Source organism: Leopardus geoffroyi, chromosome A2 (genome assembly GCF_018350155.1).
Source record: "Leopardus geoffroyi isolate Oge1 chromosome A2, O.geoffroyi_Oge1_pat1.0, whole genome shotgun sequence".
NCBI lineage: Eukaryota > Metazoa > Chordata > Mammalia > Carnivora > Felidae > Leopardus > Leopardus geoffroyi.
In genome coordinates this window covers 152,572,427-152,597,135 of record NC_059331.1, presented here as the reverse complement: position 1 = coordinate 152,597,135, position 24,709 = coordinate 152,572,427, and the positions used below count along the sequence as shown (strand labels likewise).

Below are 24,709 nucleotides of genomic sequence, written 5' to 3'. Positions count from 1 at the left end.
TAAAAGAATGTTCATGGGACAATGTAATGACTAAATTAAACAAACCTGTCCTGTGAAATAAGCCTCAGGCCCAAATCATCATTTTATCTAAGTGCATGTTTTCCCTTAATTTTAGGATGTGATACTGTCTGAGAGCAACGGGAGGAATCTGGTACTTTCCTGCTGCCCTCACTTTCCCGCAAACCACCCGTTTTGCTCTCTTTTAACTCACTCGTAGCAGGCCCAATCGTTTCCTCCACCTGAGTCTGTGTGTGTGTGTGTGTGTGTGTGTGTGTGTGTCTGTTTTCTTTTTCTTAATTTTTTTTTTCAACGTTTATTTATTTTTGGGACAGAGAGAGACAGAGCATGAACGGGGTTGGGGCAGAGAGAGAGGGAGACACAGAATCGGAAACAGGCTCCAGGCTCTGAGCCATCAGCCCAGAGCCTGACACGGGGCTCGAACTCACGGACCGCGAGATCGTGACCTGGCTGAAGTCGGACGCTTAACCGACTGCGCCACCCAGGCGCCCCGTGTTTTCTTTTTCTAATTTAGGGCTTTGGGGGCACCATTTGGGAAGGGCTTTTATTTTGAATCTGTGTCCTCTCAAAACCTGAATGTTTAATTACGCAAGATGGTGCCTTCCTCAGGACCTCAAACAACCACTCCCTCCACCCACACCCATTTCTCACGTGGATCTGTTTGTTTTCAGATAGCAGTGTTGGTCTAAAAGTCACGCAAAGAACAGGGGTCTGTGATGTTAAAAGATCTGTATTCTCATCCTGGAGTTGGTATTTAACCTCCCTGACTTTGATTTTCGTCCTCTGTGGCAGTGAGGACGTTCGACTCCAACGTCTCTCTCAGCTCTAAGAGCATTCTAGAATTCTAACTTTACTGTAATTCTCTTAGGATTCATATGATGCCGACTGAGAGGTCAGAGATGATCGTCACCGACTTCCGCCTTAGATCTATATATTCCTAAATACTGAAGGGCGTATACCTACAGAGTAAACTGCACTCTCGCTCTCTCTCTGTCTCTCTCCCTCTTGAATTTACACGACTGGGGCTTTGCTGTACTTGCTAAAGAGGCTTCTGCTTTGTGTCAGCCGGTTTGCTTTGTTACCATCACCACGTCCCCCACCCCCAATATCCTGGTACGTCTCTGCTTCCCTCTGTGACCCTTCATCCATGCAAGCTTGAAAGTTAGATTCAAATTGCTATCTGTATTTTCATGTCACTCTCAATATTGCAAACGTACAAGCATGAACTAATTCTCTCAGTCGAGCTCCGTATTTACCTACCAACTCATTAAAAAGTGGCTTTAGCACCGGAGCAAGAGATCACGTATTGGAGCGGGAAAGCAATTTACTTGGCGAGTTCATTTGTGTATTCTCTCCAATGTCAGAGCAAAGGTTTGTCCTTGGGATAAGGGTGTTTTCTTGCCCCGTCTGGTCTCTGCGGCTGTCTGATTCCTCAATTAGCTGACACCTCTGTGCCGCTGATTTTATCCTGGACTTATTTAGTGGACAGACTAGAAATAGTCGTCCAGTGACTTGCATGCTGGTTTTATAGCATCGCTATAATCGCTGCCTAAGTAACCCTGCAAGGAGGCAGAAGGCAGAGAAGTGAAATGAGGCTCCCGGAGCGGGCGTGTTTGAGATACGCAACAATTTGCAAAGGGTAAGGAAGGGTATTGTGACAATTTTCATTGGAGGCCTGAAGTCTAAACAAAATTACAAAATCAAACAAGAATAAATTGGCTCTTGTATTATGTTCTGTGTTACAGAGCAGACTTCAGAGCCAGAGAATTCGGTGTGAAGTCTCAACTAAGAATGGTGTGTTTACCTTTTAATCATTTCAAAAATATATGAGATTTATTTACGATAGGTTTTTGCTCTGCTGACACGGTTCCCTCTGCCCTTGGGCGTTAAAAATAAAATTTACTGTGAATTTTCTTTCTGATTTTCAAGCTAAAGCATCAGGAAAGTAAACCAAAAGGAAAAAAAAGAAAAAGAGGAGCGCCTGGGTGGCTCAGTTGGTTAAGCATCCGACTTCAGCTCAGGCCATGATCTCACGGTCCGTGAGTTCAAGCCCCGTGTTGGGCTCTGTGCTGACAGCTCAGAGCCTGGAGCCTGCTTTGAATTCTGTGTCTTCCTCTCTCTCTGCCCCTCTCCTACTCTCTCTCTCAAAAATAAACATTAAGTTTTTTTTTAAGAAAAGATAATCATGGACATTTTTCTATGACATTACATAATTTTCTAATGTATCATTTTAAGGGGTATATTATGTTTAGTTTTGTAGCCTGTAATTTAATTAAATAATCCTCTGTAATTAAATAATATTAAATTAAATATTAAATTAATATTAAATTTAAATATTATATATAATATTTATATATATAAATATTAAATATTAAATTAATATTAAATTAAATATTAAATTAATATTAATATTAATAATTAAATGTATTAAATAATAGTACTGTAATTTAATTAAATAATCCTCTATTTGTGACATATAAGTCATTGCCAATTTTCACTTTTTACTCTAGCATAGAATGATGCAGTAAACTTCTTTGTACATCTTTTTTTTTTTCCCTTTTATAGATCTCTATTGCATTCTTAGGATAAATTTCTAGGAGCGCCTGGATCAGTCAGTTAAGCATCCAACTTCATCTCAGGTCTTGATCTCGCAGTTTGTAAGTTCGAGCCCCGCGTCGGGGTCTGTGCTGGTGGCTCAGAGCCTGCAGCCTGCTTTGTATTCTGTGTCTCCCTCTCTCTCTGTACCCCTCCCCCACTCATGCTCTGTCTCTCTCTCTCTCAAAACTAAGTAAACATTAAGAAAAAAAAATTTTTTTAAAGGGTAAATTTCTAAAAGTTGCATCATTGGCCAAAATTATATACACTTGCTGTTGTTGACAGTAAATTCCCACCAGCAATGAATCACTATGTTATTTTCCTATAGACATTAACAAAACTAAGAATTATCATTAAAAACTATAGTAAATCAGCTAAGTAAAATATCCTGTTTGAAATGTCAGCTGTCATTTTATTGATTTGTGAAGTTTTATATTTTTTATCTTATTCACCACTGGCATTTTTGGTTTGCACTTTTTTCAGGGAAATTTTCGGATAAGTGTTGTATCTATCAAGATTTAACTTTAGGGCATCATATTCAAACATTCACACTTTCCCCACTCCAAATAAGTAAATGTTGGAGATAATATCCTTTAACTACTTCACATATTTTATACTTGAAACTACAATTTATGAGACTGTATCTTCAATAAGGTAGGAAGAGATTTATTATTGATTTTTTTCCAAGTAGTTTAAAAATCACTGCGGAAACATTTATTGAACAACTTATACCTTCTCCACAAATTTGGAAAGATGATTTTATCATCTACTAAATATTTAAAATATCCTAAATCTATCTCTGGGCCTTCCATTCTATTCCATCGTTTCGTCTGGTTTGTCCTGTACCAGCAACATTATTTTTTCTACTTTAATTGTATAATGTACTTAGAAATTCTAATTATAAATCCTATATATTTGTGTATTGTTCTTACTTATCTTTACTATATTTTCATGTTCTTTTAACATAAACATTAAAATATTTTGTGAACTCCTTTTCTTTACGGTATTTTTATTGGGCTGTTATAAATTAATTGGTGAAGAGTTAACAACTGTCTAGGAGTTAAGTCTTTCCAGCCAGGAATGTTTTTCATCCATTCTAGTTTTCTCCTTTGTCCCTCTATGATGTCTTTTAGTTCTCTGCAAATATATCTGACATGAAAATTTACAGACCTGTTTGTATATGTATATTGCATAGATCTTGCTAAGACTGACCTTATTTTTAGTTGCACAATGAATGAGATTTTTGACACTATATTTCTGTGATGTATAAAAACGTATATAATTCATATAGTCTATGAATTATCGTCTTTGGATTTGGCCACCTCTCCATAATGTATATAGAATATGTTTATGTGTGAAAGCTATTATTTTACATCCGGTCACTCTTTTTGTACACAGAATTCATATATTAATGACAAATTATGCTTATATATTCATAAAGTTCATATTTTTACACAGCCTTCTCACCTATCAATAAGGGTTATCAGAAGAACTTGGTGACTATTATCTTGCCTCCATATTTATTCTGTGTAGAGCTGAAAGTTTTCCAAAAAAAAAAAAAAGAAAAAAGAATATAGCAAATAAATCTGCACAGTCCTTCTTCCTGATTAAATCAACCATCTCCCTCTATAATCAGTCCCACTCATAAGTTAGTTTTTATCCAAAAAATGTAAGATACTTATAAATTAAAAAAATTCATATATGAAACACTTAATACATTTGCTGTAATCACACATACCTTGAAAAATAATCTAATAATGATGACAATTATTTGAGTAAAGACAATAAAGCTTAGTGTGTCTCATAGTTGGAAAGAAGCAGAAGGTACTGTGGGAAGTGACTACAGTCTAACGCAATAAATACCTCTGTTTTAAATAAGGAATTGATGTGGCTTGTTGTGCAGTCTAGAAAGGTTGAAATGGTTATTTTGGAAGCCAAAGAAATAACATTGATTAGTCTGCAATGCAAGAATACGTTGCAAATAACTTTCATACGGAATGAGCACTAAACGTCAGTAAACACAGGCACAATATTCACATAGGCTATGAATTATAGTCTTTGCACTTGGCCACCTCTCCAGAATGTATAGAGAGCATGTTTATATGTGAAAGCTGTTACTTTACATCTGGCCACTTTCTATGTACAAAGAATGCTTACATTATTGACTCTTTGAATCACCACTGATGTCTGAGCTCTGACACTTTTGACTGTAAAAATGACAGGTTTATTTTTGTCTTAGAATGTCCCCTCATTCTCCCCAAGGTCTGTCACTCTGTGATGGGGAGGTCAGCGAAGGGGTTGGAGCCCAGCAGCAGGTACACTCAGAGAGGCAGAGAGAGCGTTTAGAATAGCAAGGTCCCGATTTCACCTTTCATTATTGAGTCTTCTGCGATTACATGTCATTGCAACAATCCCAGTGGCACGCAGCCTTTAAACAAAGCTGTGGCAACGTCCTCACACCTGGTTTTTAGCATTGAGTCTGTGAGCTCACTTAACTGAATTTTTCGCTTTTCGGTTGGCGGCTGTGATTTCTATGTGGACTGATTTTTGTGAGTGCTTTCTTCTTGAGGAAAAAGAGAATCAGGTGTGGAAAACATTCAGGGTCTTTTTTCCCCCTCAGAATACTTATTCCCTCTGCTTACTTGTTCCCTATCGTAGAACTTTGGCAGAAGTGTTCTCTCTGTCTCTCTGTCTCTCTGTGTGTGTGAAAATACAGTTTTAACTTGCTCTATCAGTAAAAACACCAATGGACTGGGCTCACTATAAGTTCATCAGTATCTATCAAAACTGTGATGATAAATTTTATCCGTCAACTTGGTTAGGCGATAGTACCCACTTATTTAACCAAATATGAATCTAGATGTTTGCCACGAAGGTCGTCTGTAGATGTGGTTAACATCTACAGTTAGTTGAAGTTCAGTAAAGAAGACCACTCTCAATAATTCAGGCGGGCCTCATCTAATCAGCTGATGCCTTAAGAGCAATAACTGAGATTTCCCAAAGAAGAAATTTTGCCTCAAAATGGCAGCAACTCCCTAAATTCTGTGAGATCTGAAACCATAAAAATCCTAGAAGAGAGCACAGGTAGTAACTTCTCTGATATCGGCCAGAGCAACATTTTTCTAGATAGGTCTCCTTGGGCAAGGGAAACAAAAGCAAAAATAAACTACTGGGACTACATCAAAATCAAAAGCTTCTGCACAGTGAAGGAAACAATCAACAAAACTAAAAGGCAACCTAGTGAATGGAAGAATCTGCAAATAACATTATCTGATAAAGGGTTAGTATCCAAAATACATAAAGAACTTTCACAACTCAACACCCAAAAAACAAATAGTCCAATTAAAATTGGGCAAAAGACATGAACCGACTTTTCTCCAAAGAAGTCATACAGAGGGCCAACAGACACATCAAAAGATGCTCAACATCACTGATCATCAGGGAACTGCAAACCAAAACTACAATGAGATACCAAAACTCACACCTGTCAGAATGGTTAAAATCAAGAACACGAGAGACAATATGTGTTGGTGAGGATGTGGAGAAAAAGGAACCCTCGTTCACTGTTAGTGGGAATGCAACTGGTGTAGTCACTGTGGAAAACAGTATGGAAGTTCCTCAAAAAGTTAAAAATAGAATCACCCTACCATCCAGCAATGACACTACTGGGTATGTACCCAAAGAATACAAAGACCCTAATCCAAAGGATACGTGCACCCCGATGTTTATGGCAGCATTATTTATAAGAGCCAAGATATGGAAGCTGCCTGTTGATTGATGAATGGATAAAGAAAACGTGATATCTATCTATCTATCTATCTATCTATCTATCTATCTATCTATCTCCAAAGGGTAGAATATATGTAACCCAAAAGGACCATAATTTTGAGTTTATGAAAGTAAACCATTATGATTTAATGAAAGTTGAGGCATAAAATACCTCAGGCCACAACAGCAGAGGCCTGGGTGACTTTGGAAGCATTCTTCCTATTTTTGTAAAACGCGTTCTTAACTGCGCAGCCACACAAACTGATGGTTAGCAGAGAGGAGGTCAGTGGAGGGATGGGTTAGATAGGTGATGGGGACTAAGGAGTGTACTTGTCTTTTTTTTCTTTAATGTTTATTTATTATCGAGAGGCAGCGAGAGACAGAGCATGAACATGGGGGGAGGGGCAGAGAGAGAGGGAAATACAGAATCGGAAGCAGGCTCCAGGCTCCGAGCTGTCAGCACAGAGCCCGACACGGGGCTCGAGCTCACAAACCGTGAAATCATGACCTGAGCCGAAGCCGGACACTTAACTGACTGAGCCACCCAGGCGCCCCAGGAGTGTACTTGTCTTGATGAGCACTGGGTGATGCAGGGAAGTGCTGAATCACTATATCATACACCCAAAACTGATATATCACTGTATGTTAACTGACTGGAATTAAAACAAAAACTAAAAAAAAAAAACAAACCAAAACAAAGCAAAACAAACTGTAACAGCTCCTGTCTGAGTCTTCAGCTTGCTGACCTGCTCTATAGATTTCGGACTTGCTGGTCCCATAATCACATGGGCCAGTTCTTTCAAATGAACTTAAATAGATAAACAGATTGACAGATGAAGATAAACATTCCATCCTTGGTATCTGCAGCAGTTCTATTCTACGGAGTCTGCACGAACGCTAAATTTGTAAATACTGACACACTACTCCTAGAGGAAATCCAGGGTTAAGTTCCTACAAGCCAACGGTCACAGCATTTTTGTCAATTAGTCCATACATAACCATGTTTTATGCGTGTGTGTGTTTCTGTCTAAAGCCATCTTATTTAACATACATTGTTGATTTGCCACCATTGAATTCACAGCCGACAGCACTGTATTCATGCCTGAATGACGCCCGCTTAACACACATATTTTCTCCATATGGCACATCACAGCTTTCTGTGCTTATAAATATTAGACAGAAATTCAACATGATGCTTGAGGATCACTTTAAACAGCAAAATGGCTTTCAGAAAGCACAACAAAGTGAAACACGTGGCACTAAATGGACCACAAAAAGGACACAAGAAGACAGAGCATCACCTCCTTTGACCTCAGCTGGGAACATGTATGGCAGGCGACTCAAATTTTCACTGTCTTATGCATGTCTGGAAATGACCACGAAAACATCACAAGTGTCGATTTGAGGGTCACCATTAAACTTTAGCAAGTATGTGAATTCACATATATGGAATCCACACACAATGTATACCAACTGTATACACATATCCACACATCCTCCTGGTTATGTTTTTCTGGAGAACCCTGACTGATACAATGACCGTATCAATACAACCCCCAAGAAGGGACACTTCTATTTATTAATTATGAATAATTGAGTCAGCATAGAAAAATGAAACTAAAGCCTCATGAAAAATATCAACATCATGCCCCATTTAACAGTAGAGCTTATTAGAATTAATTCGATCATTACAAATGTGTACCTGCATTAAGGCAATAGAGAAAGAGATTGAGCCTGTGTTTATTACACTTCAACCTCTCATTTGGGGAAAAGATTTCAAGTTATTTGTTAGATATAAGTCCAAAGTCTTGGTTGTCAGCTTGCATTTGACCACTGAGATTACAGAACCCACTCGAACTGGCTGGTTTGTGCCTGCGGACACTACACGTGCAGATGAACTGATTTGTGTTGTCTCTTTCATTCCTTTGACCTGTTGTCAACTATGAGCACTGCATGGAAGTATTCGCTGAAAGTCTTCTGTGCTTTATATGTGTGGCCTCACATGTATTATTATTATTATACATCAATTAGAATTTAAACATATATGTGTTGCTGTATATCTGTGATCTACAACTTTTTTAGCCAGAAATACAACTTTTTCAACGTTTGTTTATTTTTGGGACAGAGAGAGACAGAGCATGAACGGGGGAGGGGCAGAGAGAGAGGGAGACACAGAATCGGAAACAGGCTCCAGGCTCTGAGCCATCAGCCCAGAGCCTGACGCGGGGCTCCAACTCGCGGACCGCGAGATCGTGACCTGGCTGAAGTTGGACGCTTAACCGACTGCGCCACCCAGGCGCCCCCAGAAATACAACTTTTTAAATGAGATTTTGCAGTGTCCGTCTTACTCTCTTCCTCATTCCCTCCTACCTGTCTCTTCCTTACAAATAGGATAGCCTCTGGCACATGTTTATCTAGCCTCCTCTGCCTCCACAATCCCTCCTTTTTTGGGACTGAAATAAAGTTTGATGCTTCAGTAGTCAACAGATAAGGAGCAAGAGCCTACGAACCAACTGGAATAGAGGTTTGTTTTTCAACAGCACAAAATGGAACAGAGGTTTGTTTTTCAACAGCAGGAAGAATGTCCCAGTTCAGAACATTCTGACATATTAAGTGAGGTGCTAGTGTTTAGACTCTCTTTCTGATAAGTTGAATCAACCGGATTTGGGATCGCAGCTCTATCTTAACAAATATCTTGTCTCTGGTCGGTGGTTGGTCTCTTTAGGCTGCAGTTAATAAAATATCCTAACATGACAACCTAGATTGATTGCTATGTTTAAAAGCATAATAGCACCTGACGTTCAATTTGACCTGATACATCTATCTTTCCAAGCATTATTGCGACTTCATAGCAATGTAAAGTTGTGTCGATAAAATGTTCTTATCTTAGCAACCATAGTTGGCCTTCGTGAGACAGTGTATTTGAGAAGTTCCCCTCACACGACATCGCTGAAAAGGATTATGCATATAACTTTATCAGGTAGACATGGCAGAGGAAGAGTTTCCATCAGAGAAAAAGAAAACCAGGAGAAGACTGTAAATCTGTATAAATGTCTTCGATGTACCGCATTCCTCCAGACCTCTTGATGGTAGCTACAGAAAGCTAACCTAAGCCTGGCGATGTTCTGAAATGGAATAATTATAGTCCCCATCTCACCAATTTGCTGTAAAAACTAAATATGATCACGATAATGTGGAAGGGAGCAGTCTGAGCAAATTTAGAGAGGAAGAGATTGCAGTGCATCTAAGTTCAGTGGTGCTGGGAGTGCAAGGTTGAGTCTGGGAGAGGTCAAAGGAGGTAGCTGAGAGTCGGAAAGAAGTTGACCTATGGTGCACTCACGTGCCCTGCTGAAGAGACTCAGACTTTATGCTAGAGAGGGTGGTGACCTGATGAGAGGGTCCAAATAAAAGGCAGCCCAACGAGTAAATGTGTATTTTAAGTAGATCTACGAGGCCACTGTGCAGGGGCTGGATTTGAAGAGACATGACCAGGAGCAGGGAGGCCAGTACCTGAATCACAGCAATGATCCATGGCAAAGAACAGACCCAGGGCAGGAAGTGCAGGGCCAGAAAAGAGATGATGGGCTTTAAAATGTGTGATTGAAATGAGGGAGGAAGAGAAGGGGGTGGTCAGAGATAACATACGCATTTCTATCCTAAGTGTGAACTCAAACAAGCAGAGGGACTTGAACTCCATACAAAAGGCTAATGAGACCACAGTGAGTATCACTGATGCGCGTTTTTAGCATTGAGCCTGCAGGACACAACAGATTTTATTCTCATTAAGTAAACTGCTTCTCAATTAAGCATCTGGCTTTGTAAAGGTTTGCATTTACCATGTATCGCACAGAGAAAAAGTCCTTAGAGCCTCATGACCTAAAATTTGAATTCCCTTTTGGTCACTAATCATTGTGTGACCTTGAATAAATCAACTAATTTAACCTTAATTTCTTTAAGTATTAAATGGTAATAAAAAAGAGGAGATATATGAAGGAAAGATGCAGAAAGCAAAAGTGATAAAAGTAAATTTTATTGAGTCCTTAATAATTCATTTACTCCAGCGTGGACTTACCCCTAACACGTATAGAAATAAATTGGTAAAATAGGGGGTCAATAGAGCACTGTGGTCAAGAGAATGAGGTCTCAGATCAGACCAATGAGGACAAGATCTTGGCTCAATCATATCCTAACTGTGTGACTTCCTCTGTTATACAATCTCTCCATGTCTTAATTTTCTTTTTTTTTTAAATTTTTTTTTCAACGTTTATTTATTTTTGGGACAGAGAGAGACAGAGCATGAACGGGGGAGGGGCAGAGAGAGAGGGAGACACAGAATCGGAAACAGGCTCCAGGCTCTGAGCCATCAGCCCAGAGCCCGACGCGGGGCTCGAACTCACGGACCGCGAGATCGTGACCTGGCTGAAGTCGGACGCTTAACCGACTGCGCCACCCAGGCGCCCCTTAATTTTCATTTTTATATAATGGGAAGAATGGCACAAGCTCCTAGGTCTGATAGGAAGACTATGTGAAATGATAAATGTAAAGTGTTTTGAATATTTCCTAAAACCTAATATGCACTGAATAGGTATTCTTTGTTATTATGAATACATCAATTTATGTCTCTTTATGATATGTGTATATACAGACACTTATTTGGTCAGACCACATGAAGTTGCCAATATGCAGCCATTTTGAAAGACAAAAATGGCGATGACTTTTAGTTCAGTATCTATATATATATGATATTCTATAACAATATTCAATCTTACATGTATATATAAATGTATATTTATTTTAGTTACTTTATTGCTTCTTTTTTTGCATATCTTTTCAAGGAAACAATGGCTTTAGGACAAATTGGAATTAATTTGTCACTAAATTATGTGTGCCTATTCTGTTACAATGGTAAGTGAAGCAGAAAAGAGTGTGGGCTGAGGTGGACCGTACCCCTGGCCTCTAAGTCGGACCTGTGTAACCCCTGGACATGTTATTTAAGCTCTCCAGACCTCAGTTACCTTCTCTACAAGATGAAGAAATTATACAATTAAGTATTAAATGAGATAATGCATACAGAGTACAGAGGCCAGAGGCCAAGCAGATCATGAGTACTCAAAAAATGATAGCTATTAGTACACAAATTGCTGATTATTCACTAAAATTCCATTTTCTACTGAAAATGTCATGCAACCTACCTCCTTGCCTTCCCTGCCCTCCACTCTCCTCCCCTGACCTCTTCTTCCTCTGCTTCTCTCTTCTTTCCCTTTCCTATATTTTCCTTTCTTAAAATTTTTTAAAGTTTATTTATTTATTTATTTTGAGACAGAGAGAGAGAGAAAGAGAGAGAGAGAGAGAGAGAGAGAGAGAGAGAGAATGAGCAGGGGAGGGGCAGAGAGAGAGGGAGAGAGAGAACCCTAAGCAGGCTTGATGGGCTCGATTCCACAAACTGGGAGATCATGATCTGAGCTGAAATCAAGAGTTAGACACTTAACCAACTGAGCCACCCAGGCATCCCAAATTTTTCTTCCTTTTAAATGATAAACCTATAACTGACTACATCTGAGTTTTTCTGGATCTATCCATCTCTCTATAGATCTATATAAACCTTTATCTATCTATAAATCTATAATATCTATAATCTACCTATCCATCTGGACCTTTCCCAGAATATAGCACATTATGTTTTGATTTTTTTTTTTTAGTTTTCAGGGTGATGAGAAATCTGTGAATTTATTTTTGGGGGTATGATTTATATACACAATATTTCTTGTCATTCTAGAAGGGGAAAATAATACTAATCCAATTGTAATCTATGCGCCCTATTTTCCCCTCATTTGCTTGTAAAAAATGTAACAAAATGTTGGAACTTTTGAGATCAATCAAGAGTGTTATACACAGTCCCTGTAAGAAAGAGTTGACTGAAGCCTGAATGTGCTTAAGAGTATGGCCCCAAAGAGGACAATTTGATTACAGCTCAAAAAGGAGGAATGCAAATTCAAGAGGCCAATCTTCTGGAAATGGTCATCAGTAGCCCTAACTGATGCAGTCATGCCTATGTACAGTTTATCCAACTGCCCTGCCTCAGTCCATGAGCACAGCTGCGATCAAAGTAAAGTGCAGTGGCAAATGCACTCACTTAAGAGTGCAAAAAGAGTGCAAAAAGAGTGCAAAATCTTGGAGATTTTGTGTTTTCAGCTGCTAGGACCATGCTAGGTGAACACTGGGTGTGCAATAAACGGTGTTGAGGTAATCAAATGACTAGGAAGGACACTGGGCACAGCTTTAAGAGACGTTTTCTCCAGACCCATCTTTTGACCTCTCATTGGCAAGGTGGAAGGTGTGGATGGAGATGTGTCTGAGGAAGTCTGAAGCAACAGAGGGAACCTCTGAACGGTTGTCTAAGGCAAAGGAAGGATGTTTTGAATGTGGGAATGTGGGATGTCGCTGTTCTTTTTTTAAAGTTTATTTATTTATTTTGAGAGGGAGAGAGAGCACGAGGAGGGGAGGGGCAGAGAGAATCCCAAGGAGGCTCCATGCTGTCAGTACAGAGCCCAATGCAGGACTCAAACTCATGAACTGTGAGATCATGACCTGAGCCGAAATCAAGAGGCAGATGCTTAACTGACTGAGCCACCCGGGTGCCCCTGAATGTGGGCTGTGGCTGTTCTAACACAGTCCTGATACTGCTCTGAAGCAGGGCAGGAAAGGGGTTGTGAACGTGGACTTCAGGAAAAGGAGCACAGGAGAAAGGAGGCAAAGAAAAAGAAAGAGAAATAAAAAAAAGAAAATACCTGAAGGCAATTAGAAACTGCATCTAAGGCACTGAAGGTGCATTTTCGTAAGTAGAAGAGAAAACCACTCTCGTTTGGTTTGTTCTGGTTTTGCCTGTTTGTTTTGGTTTTGCTCAATACAAGGGTGGGAGATATTTTTGCATTGGATTACAGGTAGAATTTAAGTTAATGAAAGAGTGAATATCCTAATGAATATCCTGAATCCAATACAGAATGAGTATAGTTCATACATAATCAGAGTGATTTTGAACAACATAAAACCTCCACTCACCCTACAATTTGGAAGGGTCCCTGCAAGGGAACCATTAAGGGAAGCCCAGACAATGTATTGTAAGGTGCTCCTGACTGAACCTGATCAAGAACAGAGCTGCCCAGGGGTTGAGGATAGCATTAGTGACATTTTCTTAGCTGAATATCTCTGGGCATTCAGACCAAATTTTTAACAAGATATGCATGGTGAAAATTATGATCAGGCAGATCATGGGAGGGCAAATACAGCTAATCCAAATGGGCCAAAGACGAATGAACTAAAAAGTTGAGAAGGAAGGAGATCTGTGTCTGGCAGGCAGCAAAAGCAGGTTACCATGAATTGAACTCACCTGTCATCATGATCTTGTAGAATCGGTATATGTTCTCTGCTTTTCTTTGCTCTTAAGTTGGGAGTGAGAGCTTATAGGTTAGAATATGTTGATAATAGGACCGAGTCCATATGCATGTCGCTTAGACTTTTTGGAGAATGAATCACAGAGGAGGAAAGCATCCGTATAAATAACCCAGGCTTCGGAGAGAAAAAAATGGAGTAACTAGAGAAGTGAAAAAGGTAGGCTATTTCATACTTTAAAAAAAAAAAAAAAAATCTCCCAAGTAAGAAAGCACTTTGGTATTTCCACAGACGTGGATTCAACTTAAAAAATAGTCATGGGGTTGGTTCAGGGCTCCTCTCCACTTCTATCACTGCCTAAATGAGTCATAAATCAGTTGACTGTATTTTCATCTATTTCTAGAATGGCAAAGGGATGAGCTACTTGAAGCGGTTATTGAGGATCCATCCATTTATATCAAAGAGAAAAAATAGGAGATCCACCAGATCCCCTCCCAACCCTTTGTGCTATGGAAAAGCTATTCGATTTTGCTGGCCTCACTCATCAGTTAAAAATGACCTCAATGCGAAAGCTGGTCTTTGCCAAATGAATATGGAAAATATTGACGTAACCGCACGTTCTTCATCCAAAGTGAGTCGCAGAGCAATTGAGTTCCCTGTAACTCAGCAAATCTACCTTACCATTGGTCCTTGCCAGAGAACTTAAGAAAATGCTCACATTACAATATATCCTGAGCATAAAGATAAATTTAGGCTCCAGGGAACTGTCTCTAAGATGCCCATCTAGCTTCTTCCTTGGAATCATTCTTGAAAGACTGAAATGCAATCCTGTCTTAAGTTGATACCAACTTCGTTGGTTTCTTTGATGTCACGATTCAGGATTCTTGCAGATACCAGAGGTGCCTTTCAAACATAATTATAGCAATATCTAAAATGCTAGTGACTGGTCAAAAAATAATATGGTTGGAATGCACATGTTCGGACATCTGCAGATTTTCAACTCAACACTAGGTGTTAAAAATTTGGAATCCGGTTTCCAACCCCTGACCATGATGCTAAGCAAGTAGTTACAAAGTTTGTCCTACGGAATACAAGTTCCGCGATTTGCTAAGGAATATTCTGCGCAACAAACCATTTCCCTGTCAAGTTGGGAAAAGTTGCATCCTCAACTCTTCTTTTGGTGAGTCCCTATTTACACTGGTGTATTAAAAACGCTGCAGTAAAGAAGCCGTTAACTTAGATTATTTCAGTATTTCTCAAATCATTTCACCAGAGAACATTTCGGCTCATAGGATACATATTAACATCTTATTAAAAATATGCCACAGACCACAGTTTGGGAACACTTGCTAACGGAATCAAGAAATCGATGGGATGTTCAAATTAGAATAAGTGAAGTTTCCTGGACATCCCAGTAATTCTTGTACCTCCTTACATTTGTACATACTGTTCCTTCTCCCAGAATGACAGTCTATCATTAGGAATCCACCTGCCCCAGCCCCGTCCCTATGTTGGGTGAGGTCTTTCAAGTGCCAGCTTAAAGGCAACTTCCTATGGGCAGCCTTTCCTGATACTTCGAGACTGCGTGGGGTGTCTCTCTTCTGATATTTCTTAACACTGTGAACTAGCTCCACATTAGCATTTAACAAGCCTTCTTACTTTTTTTTTTTTATTTGAAGGGATTGGCTGCACTTTTTCCCGATTGCAAACCGTAGTGCCTCTCCTAAGAACCTGTATGCGGAATTGATAAATAGATATTTGGGAAACAGAGGAGTAGGAAAAACAAAAACTGTTTCAGGGAAGCAGATCCTCAGAGACATTGAACGGATCAGGAGGAGACACAGTAAGATCCCAGAGAGGTTGAGGGAATCAGAGGAAACCACAGCTTCCCTTTACCATTAGAAATTTATCCCAGAGAGAATGGCTACCAGGTAACCACTAAAATGATGGAATTGGTTCTAGGGGACATTAAACTCTTGTTCGTGTGGACAAGACAGCCCCGGGGATAATTTATTCACAAGTTCCTTACTAATCTGCTTTAGAGGGAAGCCATGTGGAGAGCTTCTCTTGGATTCCAAAGCAAACAGATGTTCTGTCTCCCACAATGATGCTGAGCTACTTATATTTTTCCCCCCTCGGAGCCAATAGTAGTACATAGTACAATAGGAATTTTATGCATTTTCATGGAAAAGCAACTACACCATTTACATAGTCAATAGACTGCAACATTTCTAGAAACAAAGCTCTATGAATGGAATTGCGGAAGTGATGTCCTTGAGGGAAGATGCTATCGCTCTGGGCTTCAGTTAGAGAATTAGGGGCATTGTTCCAGGATCCAAGTGGATGCAGGGCTGGTGGCGAGATCCATCTCTGCCACCGGGCTGAAGGGTTTCTCCCTTCAAACAAGCTTCAGTTTGACTCGAAAAAAGCACGGTTTGCTCTGAGTAAAGGTAAGACTAAAGGCTCACATATGGACCTCCTCTGTAGCCACTAAAGCTCATTGCCTCACCACCTCAGGACTGATGTACGATCATACAGGCTCCTAAGGGGTTTCTCAGCTTCCGCTTTCCCCTTCATTCTGTCTTACAAATAACAAACTCGCCGCCAGACTGTGCCTGGTTCACAGACCTGCTCTCTCACGTGCTACTTGTGGCATTTGTGCAGGTTCCCTGGCCGTTTTCTCAGGTCACAAATCTGGAAAATAGGGACGATGATAAGATCATCTACATCATCGGGCATGACGATCAAGATTCAATTAGTTATTAAGTGTCTGGCATGCATAACAATAAGCAGTCACTAAATGCTAGCTATAATTAATTTCATTAGTATTTAAAAAAAATTTTTTTAGCGTTTATTTTTGAGACAGAGAGAGAGAGCATGAACAGGGGAGGGTCAGAGAGAGAGGGAGACACAGAATCTGAAGCAGGCTCCAGGCTCCGAGCCGTCAGCACAGAGCCCGAGGCGGGGCTCGAACCCACGGACCGCGAGATCATGACCCGAGCCGAAGTCAGACGCTTAACTGATTAAGCTACCTAGGCGCCCCTAAATATTACATGTTTAAAAGGCAGGACTCTCAGCTAATAGAAACTGATCTCTTTTTTTTTTTTTTTAATATTTTTTTAACGTTTATTTATTTTTGAGACAGAGAGACAGAGCATGAATGGGGGAGGGTCAGAGAGAGGGAGACACAGAATCTGAAACAGGCTCCAGGCTCTGAGCTGTGAGCACAGAGCCCGATGCGGGGCTTGAACTCACGGACCGCGAGATCATGACCTGAGCCGATGTCGGATGCTTAACCGACTGAGCCACCCAGGCGTCCCTCAATAGTATTAATAATGTTAATAGTGTATCAGTCACAAAGCAGTATGCCACTCACTCCTACTGAAAACCTTTTAGGATCTTCCCACGTCCAAACTCCTACCATTAAAAATACCCAATTCATGTAATACATTACATCCTACTCGTCCTTGATACTCAGTCTAAAGTTCGGCCTGAAGATCTCCTATGCATACCCCAAACCATACTTAGCTCTCAGCCCAACTTTGAGATCGTTGTACTTAATGGTTCCCTTTTTGTAATATAACCTTTCTTCTTTTTAACTAGTGGATTTCTAACTTTCCTTCAGGGTCTTTTCCAATGGGACTTCCCTGGAAAGATCATTCTCCTGTCTCTTTGGTCACGATACTGCATCTTGTGAAACAAACCAGACGACACTGAGTCACGCAACCACACACGCGTGCACGCGCTCACACGCCCAAGTACTGATGTACATTTCACACAGACGTATCTCAATACATCCATCTCAAAACTATGAACAAGGACACCATTAATCTTGAGAATATTAGAACTTCCTGATCTGCCCACGGTATTGTTGGAAAAGATGATACACAACCCGCTCTATTTTCTTGTTCTGTTCTGTCCGTTGGCTCTTGTGTTACGGGCACTAATCTTACGTGCTTTTTTCCCCAAACACTGCACCAACTGACAAAAATGAAGCCTAAGGAAGAGACAAAATAAATGGAAATATTACAGCACTCCTAGTAAAGTAGAAAATATCTCTCCTTTGTTATTATAGGCCTTGTTTGAAAACAGTGAAAAATGACATTTTAATATTTGAGAATGCTGCTGATTATTTTATTGTTAGACTTGATTTTGTTTTATTGGGGCACTCTACATTAATTTTTCCCAACCTAAAAAGTGAAATCTTACTCTCTGACTCCTCCCCCATCTTCTCTGAAAATAATTACTAATTAGCTCCTTTCTTTTTTCTTCCCTCCTCTGTCCTTCCCTACCGGGTTCTGTGATAGAGAATTTATGTATCTTTCCAGTTAGACGTAGAATTTTATTTGGGAAAGGGTTGTGGGCCATTTACCCGACTTTTTCAGAGTAAGGGGAAGAGGGTTTCTTCTATGGGAGTCAAGTGACCCTCCAGAACACAAGTCAGAAACAAGACAGCGAGTTCTAAGTCACTTGGGAAAATTATTTTCCTTACAGAGTGCTGTATGTACTACTTTCTGATATCTCAGCTTACATCCTGACACCTTCTACAAGGAGTTGTCTTCAAATACTGCTCACTCCTATGAGCTTTAAAGAACTTCTTTCTGAAGCTGCATAGTTTAGCAACTAATTATACATTGTCTTGCATTGTTCAGTCCCGTATTATAAGCCAGAAACCTGGAAATCATCCTTAAATCTTCCCACATTAAAAACAAAAATTAACTCCTGAAGATACTAGGTCTTTTATGCCCTGTGTATTAGTCACCACCCCTGCATTATCACCACCACTACATTAGCTTAGAGTCTCATCATCAGTTCTCACCCTAAAGGCTCCCCAACGGGTCTCCCTGCATCCGGTCTGACTCAAATATATCCTCTACTCAATGGTTTTTCTAACTTACCAAGTTAATTGTGCCAATCTGCTGTTGGAAATTCATCGAGGGAGAATAAAACCCCAACATGGACCGTCCTACAAGACCTTTCATGCAATGGCTCCTGCCCAATGGCCTAGCCTCATCTCAAGTCAATACTATCTCCTCCCATGCTACACTCTTAACAGAATAATACACTACAGCAACACTGAAGTAGCTAAAGATACTGTAAGAAGGCAGCCGCACTCAAGCTGCTCTGTTGTTATGCATTCTGCTCTTCCTCTCTGAATGCTTAATTTTCCCCTCCAAGTCTTGGCTAAAATGTTTCCTCCTCAGATAAAGCCTCCCTTGACCACTCTAGTGAAACTTAGATTTTTTTTAATCTCATTTCCAGGACATTTTACGTATTTGCATTCTAACAGATTTCTTGCTATGCAACGGCGTTTGCAATTCCATGGTCTCAATTAGTGTGGGGACAAGCACTGCATTTCTTCTTGGCACAGCATCTAGGACGCAGAAGGTACTCAACAAATATGTATAGGATAAATGAATATCATACCTCTGACCTAAATACACTGACTTGAAACAGAGGCCATGATACCCCCTCTCAGTGCCAATATTAGTGCTGAGTGTTTGGGAGAAGCTTATTAAGTACATTCCGGTAAAGACACTGATTTATTCAGGTCATAAGACATCCTTCAATTTTATTTCTTATATTTATTATGGGCTCTCCCATATAAAAAATTAATAAAAGTGTGAGCACGCAATGCGAAAGACAGAGTAAATGGCAGTATTACTAAAAGTTTTATTCTCAAGAAAGGTAATGTAATGATTTTCACTCTCGAGAATCAGACAAATAGTATGATAGTGATTATAAATTAGTTGCTGTCGTGTTAGACTTTTAAATTATTGTCATATTTTTTCTCTATTATTCTACAATGGGAACAGATCATCCTAAGAACTGTGAGCTCTTTAGAAGGCAGACCAACAAAGAGACACCACTACCAACACCACCACCATCAAATAACCACCATCACCACCACCACAACCACCATTATCACCACTGTCATCACCACCCCCACAACCACCACTGTCATCACCACTGCCACCATCACCTGCTACCTTCATCACCACCAGTACACCTTCATCAATAATGCGAACGCTGGCTGCCAGCATATGCTAAAGTCCAGCCCAATTCATGCAAAGCTGAGTTCCCATTTGGTGGAACTATCAGCCATATTTTTTTTTTTTTTTCTCTCACAAGAAATTAAATCTGAGAAAATGCTAGAGGGAATGGAATCACTGGCCTGGAAAAGCAGAATTTTTGGCAAGCGGCAAACCATTATGTCACTGACAGAAGGAGAAAGAATAAATAATGGAAGTGCCACAGGCTATTGTTTCTGGAAATAAGATATATAAAGTAATAGGCGTTGTTATCCTCCAGGTTGGACAAAACAAGGCAGAGATTCAAAGGAGGACAGATGAGACAGGCCTAAAATGAACACAGACACCAGAAGCTTCCCTCAAGGTGGAAGTAGGAGAGGTTAAGGAATAAATAAGGATTTTATTCTCACATAAAGACAATAATTCCTTTTGCTTTATCTGCAAGTGGATTTATGTGCTTCTGAAAGATGGCCTTTATTGAACTTTAGGAAAGAAGCCAGGGTAAAATAGAGTCGTGTTGACATTCTCCAAAAGGACTGTGTTTCTTTTCCTCTAAGGCCCAGTATGTACAATGTCCAAATATCAGATCAATCAGGAACAGGACAGTCAAACCATTTTGCCCTTTTTAGAATCATGGAAACAGAGCATCAGTTTTCAAATAGTTAAACAGAGAGTTTGCAGGTTTTACCACTGTTTCCTCTTTCAGAGATTAACACCAAAAATACAGATGCAAGTAGTGGATGCAGGGGAAGGAAATGAAGAAAAAAAAAAGATCCTTTGCTTGTAAGGAACTCAAGATTCTTTTAGTTTGTCCTTTGGTTCTAATGCAGAACTTTATCAAAGTCATAAAAGAAAGACAGGCATCACCAATTGCTTCTTGTCAAAAGTAAATCTATCCTCTTCCATTTTATATTTTTTCCCCTGGGTCTTTTTAACTACAGTCTTTTCTGTCATATTTTCCCCAAGCTTCTTCAGCATACCTTTAAGTTATTCACCTAGATACAGTGAAGTCATGGGGTCTAGACTATGAGATACAGTTAAAACAGTGCTGGAATGGGGTAGGACCCGACAGAGTCCAAATCTAGGTTGGCTACTCTCTGACCTGGGGATGAACATTTCACCTTCTACGGACTTCTGTTCTATCATCTAGAAAATGAACAAGTTAGTCTAGATGATCTTTGAGATCTGCTCCTAATTCTAATTTTCCCGGCTTCTATGCTGGCAGATTTCGGCAAATGTCTTGAGAAACAATTCATTCAACGTTCAATATTTTTTCAGTGCTCATTATTGCCCGACACTGGGTTATGTTTAAAGTGAACCAAGGAGATGGAGAAGAACAGTAATTAAGTTTTCTTGCTTAATTATTCCAGTTATTTTCCTCAGATCTTTTGAAAGTTAAGGAAGCTAGAAGAACATTATATTCACCTTACCTCTCTGTTTTCCAAAAGAAACAGGAAGGAAAGATGGTGATCTTGGGCTTATGGTACAACTGACATTTCTGAGAGTCACCAGTGGGGCAGGCGAGGAAGGCAATCTAACCGTAAAGTTGTAAGGAAAAAGGTAAAAAGAGAAAAGGCCTTTTTCTCTAAGATATTGACACAGGAGTTTTAGGAAGAGTCAAACATTTTGAGACAGAGATCACATGGTGGAGAATTATAGTTAGCCTGCTAGCACAAAATAGGTGGTCATTAAATGTTGCTGAATGAGTGAGGGTGAATCAAACCAAAAATTATTTTTTTGAGATGTATGTGCTCATTCCAAAAAGTCTAAGACACAGTCTCTACATTTAACAAGAATTACAATGCAGTCGGGCAAGAATTATACCCTCCCCCCCCAACCACACCGTCACATGAAGGTCAAATAAAATACAGAGTTGAGACCGTTTAAGTAAATAATAATAAACTAAAGATGGGTAGGATACAAAAAATAGGGGAGGGGATATCTTGCAAGGGAGTCATGGCAAAAGAGCAAATGAACAGATTTAGTTGTAGAAGAATTAAGAAGATAAAGAAATAAAACTAGAAATACAGTTTGGAAGCAAACCATAAAGATACACTTTGATATGGACTGAATATGTGTCCTCTGTCCCACCCAACTTCCTATGTTGAAGCCTCATCCCCCGAGCAATGGTATTTGAGATAAGGCCTAGAGGGCCTTCATACCTCACTATGGGATTAGTGCCCGTATATGAAGAAACACCAGAGAGTTTGTCCTCTCTCTGCAAGTTAGGAAGAGAATCATCAGCAACCAAATCGATGGGCACCTTGCTCTTGGAAGTCCCAGCCTCCAAAACTGTGCAGAAAATACTGTCTATTGCTTGAGCCATCCAGTCTATGGTAGTTTGTTACAGCATCCCAAGTTGATTTCATCCGATAGCTCGTGGGAAACATTTGTTTTGAGACAGTGGTTTTGGGAAGACAGCAATAATTAAAGTAGCACTTTGAAAGATTAATGGGCTAAAAGGGTGCATGTGAGTTTACGAGAAATAAGGACGCCCCAAACAGAAGGAAGATAAACTGGTGGCTGTGCCCCGTTAGAAGGCTCTTGTAAGAATGAAAGGGGATTATGTAATATTTGTGGGAACCAGAACACAAAAGAAAGCGCTGAGCAGGCAAGAGAGAAAGGCCTAGTCACAAAACAATACATAAAACCTGATGGGTGGTTCAGGGATGAAGTTACTGGAATCAAGGGGGACACCTGAGATGGATGCTTTCAGTGTCCACAGGTGAGCCAGGTCCAGAGTCGAAATTGGATAAGCGGTGGATCAAGGGTTTGGAGGCACATGGAAATCACAGTTCAAGGCCAAGTAGCAATGAGGCAGATACTCAGGAGTCAGATGGATCCGAGGGGAGAAACAAACTTCAGTCTAGGGCCAGACAGAGCCCAAAGAAACAGACAACTTGGGATTGGAAAATTAGAAGGCACTGATAGATAAATGTTCTATTGTTTAAAATATTCATGAAAAGTCATCCCTCCCTCAGTTGCTGTTTGAACGTTTCTAGTGCTAGGAATTTTTCAAGTATGAAAGTAGCTCATTCTACTTTTGGTACAGGCCTAATTATTAAGAAGTTATTCTTTATTCTAAAATAAAGTCCACCACCTTGTTCTTAAGGAAAAAAAAAAACGATCGTAGGTCTGTTTTCTGCAAATATTTAAAATGTTTAACTTCTACATAACATCCCCTCAGATAACTCAAGCTGACGATCTTGTCTCTTTCTAAGCGAAATATCTCTGCTTCCTTCAAACATTCCTCATATATCTTAGATTCTCTATTATTATACATAGAACTGAATATAATATTCAAATAGGCTCTGTTAGTATGATTATTACTGCTCTTCTCCGGAGCACAATATTTCCATTAATTTTCATCTGATCGATCATATGATGCATTGGGTGTTATTGGTTTAAGTTAATGGATACTGGATCAAGTTAGAGCAAAGAACATGATGTTTATCCTTCTTCTCAAATTCCCATGCTCTAACATAAATGTGTGTGTGTGTGAAAGAAACTCATAGCAGAGCTAGAAAGCTATTGGTAGTTCCAGAATTTTACAAAATTCTTAAAGGATACAAATATTTGGGATCATATCATAAAAGAAAGGAAATCACAGGATAAGATTACTCAGAGTATAAGTGTAGTTTCAGGGAAACTCTAAGCTCACAGCATGGATGCAGGGAGTGAAAAGGGGTCCAGGAATAGAAAGGGAGAAGGTTAGGACAAAAGTCTACCAGAAATGACAGAAACAGAGTACAGAAATAACATAAAGAAGGAAGTAATAAAAGAAAACCAGAAGATTTGTAGATCTAAATAAAGTTTCAGTCCTTAAGTTGGAAGGCACTGATGTGTGTTACGAAGGATGTATTTGTAGTCAACTTGTAAAATGTGCAGCTTTTCTTTATATAAATTAAGCCAGATCTACTTGCCTGCACATAGACTGCTGATATTTTGAACGAAGTCTTGGTTTAATTTGTTTATTGTTCCATATTGTCAAGATCTTTTTAAATTCTGACTACGATACCCATTTGCTTTTCCTTCCTTATCTGCATTATTCACAAATCTGCTAACCACGCCCACCTTGTCATCAATGCGTTGATACAACGTTAACAGGCAAAACTTCGCAACATTCTAATTGGGGATGTGAACCTTTAAGGCCCCTCCAAGGAGTAATTAATTAATCGCTTCTGCATAAAAGTGTTCAATCAGTTTTGGGCCGCACTTTACCTTCCCTACCTTCCACAGCCACAGACACAGGTCCTGAAAAATGGTGCCAAATGGCTACTTATGATCAAAATGTACAAGGTGTCTGATGTTCTTTTCTTGTATCAGTTCAGAAAACTCGACGAAGCTTTTATTGATAGTCTTATGAATTCATGACTGTTCCCAGTCATCACAGGACCCTAATTTTCACACGTGCATTAAGTCACCAGTCTACACGTAAAGCTTGCTCCTTACGGACAGCAAGTTCACCAGCGGGGTAAGTTCTTAAATTCTTCTTTTGCTGCTTTGTGAAATCTTGAGCTAACATTTTCATCTTCCTGGTGTTATGACACTCCTTTCATCCTACAGCACTGCTCAAGAACTTTTGACACTGATTCCACAAACGCATCAATAAATTATATTTTAGTACCTAGATTTAGTTTCAACTCCAAACAAAATTAAAATAGCGGGGGCCAGGTCCTGAGTGTATACAGTTTGTGCGATGAAAGCAAAGTACAGATCGGTTGAGTGTGCTGCCATTTGTGTCAAAAGCACAAGCAATTTTTATGCAAAGTTTAGAACTTGTGCAGAATTATATACAGGATCTTTTGCAATGGTTGCCTTTCTGGAGGGAAACTGAGAGGACAGTAGGCTGGCGTGCAAATGCAGGCAAAATACTGCGTGACTACATGAACCTTTTCAATGTCTAT

General features: G+C 39.7%; 1 protein-coding gene across 2 annotated transcripts in view; it reads right to left on the bottom strand.

Annotated features, from left to right (window-relative positions):
- CHRM2 (cholinergic receptor muscarinic 2) overlaps positions 1 to 24,709 on the bottom strand; it is a 149,742-nt gene that overhangs the window by 21,721 nt on the left and 103,312 nt on the right. Inside the window, exon 3 of one of the 2 annotated variants that reach the window (XM_045495786.1) lies at positions 16,399 to 16,464. The exons of the other annotated variant lie outside the window; for it this stretch is intronic. The gene's annotated coding sequence lies outside the window, so the exon portion shown is untranslated. The remainder of the gene's footprint in view (positions 1 to 16,398; positions 16,465 to 24,709) is intronic. 2 annotated transcript variants of the gene reach the window in all.